Below are 3235 nucleotides of genomic sequence, written 5' to 3' on the forward strand. Positions count from 1 at the left end.
TATCTTCCCAAATTTGATCCCTTGCCCCCACTGTTCGGTTTAAAACCGTCTCTACTTCCCTCGTTATGTGGCTCGCTAGAACACCGGCACCAGCACGGTTCAGGTGTAGACCGTCCCAACGGTACAGCCACCTCTTTCCACAGTACTGGTGCCAATGCACCATGAACCAGAACCCACTACTACCACACCAGTCTTTCAGCCGCACATTACTTTCTCTAATCTTATTTGTCCTATGCCAATTTGCACATGGCTCAGGTAATAATCCAGGGATGATTAACTTTGAGGTTCTGCTTCTTAATTTGGTGCCTAGTTCCTCATACTGACTTTGCAGAACCTCTATCCTTGTCCTGCCTATGTCGCTGGTACCGACATGGACCACGACGACTGGATCCTCCCCCTCCCATTGTATGTTTCGCTCCAGCCCTGAGCAGATGTCCTGAATCCTGGCACCGGCAGGCAACACTGCCGTCTGGACCCTTGCTTTTGCTGCAGAGAACAGAGTCAATTCACCTTACTATACTGTCCCCTGCTACCACTACATTCCTTTTTTCTCCCTCTTTGAGCCGCAAACACTTACTGCAGACGTGTTTGCCCTGGATCACACTGGCATCCAGGAACTCCCACATGCTGCAGCTGTGACACATCACCTGTCCTGTCATCCTTAACGTGTTTCAATTAACTACTTAAATATTTTATTCAATTATTCATTTTATTGCATATTTTATTAAACTTACCACTAGTTTGTTTACTATTTTAAACGTTAGGACTAAAATGGATCTTAATCACTTACCAGATGCGCATCAAGCAGGTCGGTTCTTCCAAACCAATCAACTACCTGCTTGCCTGTGATGTCACAGCTTACCAGATCCTCACCAAACAGCTCCTTGCACTGCACCGAAGAAAGAACCAAATCCTGTCTCCTCACCCCAGCGGCTCTCTGTTTCCCTGCTCTCACTCTCCATTGTGACGTCACTCCTCAATTTATTTTCCCCTGCTCTGCTCCTCTCTCTCTCGCTCTGTCTCCGAGTCTGTGCTTTTGACGCATTTCTTCATTTGTTGTTCCGTTGTGCTCCTCTGTTTCTGGTCCAAAATCTGACTCTGGTGGGACTTGAACCCACAACCTTTGAATATCATCTTAATCATGATTTAGAAGTCCAACACGCTATCCATTGCGCCACAGAGCCTCAGACATTTTTATTAACATCACTAAGGCCTTTGATCTTGTCAGCAGAGACGGCCTCTTCAAACTGCAATGGAACATCGGCTGCCCTCCTGACCTCTTGGGCATCATCTCTTCTTTCTACGAGAACATGCACAGTTCCATCAGTTACAATGGAGCAACATCAGACGCTTTCAAGATCAGCAGTGGGGTAAAGCAGGGCTGCGCGCTGGCGCCAACTCTCTTAGGAACAGAGGAACATCGGAGTAAGCTATTCAGCCCGTCGAGCCTGCTCTGCCATTCAATTCGATCATGCCTGATCAGCTACCTCAAAGCCCCTTTCCCGTGCTATCCCCATATCCCTTGATGTCATGAGTATCAAGATTTCTATCAATTTCTGTCTTGAACATGCTCAATGATTGAGCTGCCACAGCCCTCTGGGGCACCGTATTCCAATGATTCACCACCGTCTGAGTGAAGAAATTCCACCCATCTCAGTTTTAAATGGCCTACTCCTTATTCTGAGACGATGTCCTTTGGTTTTAGACTCACCAACCAGGGCAAACATCCTGTCTACATCCACACTGTCACGCCCTGTAAGAATTTTGTCAGTTTCAATCAGATCACCTCTCATTCTTCGAAACTTTAAGGAATACAGGCCCAGTTTCCTCATCAGACAATCCCACCATCCCAGGGATTAGTCTGGTGACATAAAAACAAGAAATGCTGGAACCACTCAGCAGGTCTGGCAGCATCTGTGAAAAGAGAAGCAGAGTTAACGTTTCAGGTCAGTGACCCATCTTCGGAACTGACATATATTAGAAAAGTCACAGGTTATAAGCAAGTGGGGTGGGGGTGGGGCAAGAGATAACAAAGGAGAAGGTGTAGATTGGACAAGGCCACATAGCTGACCAAAAGGTCATGCAGCAAAGGCAAACAATATGTTAATGGTGTGTTGAAAGACAAAGCATTAGTACAGATTAGGTGTTAATGGACTGAATATTGAACAGCAGGAAGTACAAACCTGAAAAAACAGTAGGTAAGCAAACTGAACAAACTGAGATGAAATGAAATAAATGCAAAAAAAAGATTAGTCTGTTGACCCTCTGTTTCACCCCCTCTATGGCAAGTGTATCCTTCATAAGATGAGGAGACTAAACTGTACACAATACTCCAGTGCGGATTCACCAAGGCTCCAGACAATTGCAGCAAGACATCTTTACTCCTGTACTCATGACCCCTCGTGTGGGTACAGCATACCATTTGCATTCCTAATTGATTGCTGCACCTGCACAAGAGCTTTTAGTGTCTCAGGAACAAGGACACCCAGGTCCCTTTGGACATCGACACTTCCCAACCTCTCACCATTTAAGAAATACTCTGTCTTTCTGTTTATTCTACCAAAGTGAATAACTTCACACTTATTCACATTATATTCCATGTTCTTGCCCATTCACTTAGCCTCTCCAGGTCCCCTGGAAGCCTCTCTGCATCCTCCTCACAACTCACACTTCACCGAGCTTTGTGTCATCTGCAAACTTGGAAATATTACATTTAATCCCCACATCCAAATCATTTATATAGGTTGTTAACAGCTGTGGCTCCAACACTGATCCTTGCAGTACCCCAATAGTAAAGGCCTGCCATCCTGAGAAGGACCCGTTATTCCTGCTCTCTGTTTTCGGTCTGTTAACCAATTCTCAATCCATATCAGTATATTATCCCCAAGCCTATGTGCTCTAATTTTGTTTACTCACCTCCTGTGTGGGACCTTACCAAAGGAAAATGCAAATACCACACATCCACTGGTTCTCCTTTATCTGTTCTATAGGTAACATCCTCAAAAATCTCAACAGGTTTTTCAAACCTGTTTTCCTTTTCATAAATCTATGTTGACTCTGCCCAATCATGTCATCATTTTCGAACTGTCTAGTTATCACATCCTTTATAATTGGCATATTCTTCTCCATGCTGCTATTGCACACTTTCAATTACTCAGATACAGGTGTTCACCTGCACATCAGAGCTGACGACAAGCTGTTCAACTTGGCAAGACTGTGCGCCAAGACCAAAGTG

At 44.9% G+C, this 3235-nt stretch overlaps 1 non-coding gene across 1 annotated transcript; it reads right to left on the minus strand.

The window, feature by feature from the left end:
* Nucleotides 1-1093: 1093 nt before the first annotated feature.
* On the minus strand, nucleotides 1094-1184 carry trnar-ucu (transfer RNA arginine (anticodon UCU)). The gene is given in 2 exon segments: nucleotides 1094-1129; nucleotides 1148-1184. It is a non-coding gene; the product is annotated as a tRNA-Arg (tRNA).
* Between the last annotated feature and the right edge of the window lie 2051 nt (nucleotides 1185-3235).

The sequence above is a fragment of the Heterodontus francisci genome, unplaced genomic scaffold (assembly GCF_036365525.1).
Source record: "Heterodontus francisci isolate sHetFra1 unplaced genomic scaffold, sHetFra1.hap1 HAP1_SCAFFOLD_708, whole genome shotgun sequence".
Classification (NCBI taxonomy): domain Eukaryota; kingdom Metazoa; phylum Chordata; class Chondrichthyes; order Heterodontiformes; family Heterodontidae; genus Heterodontus; species Heterodontus francisci.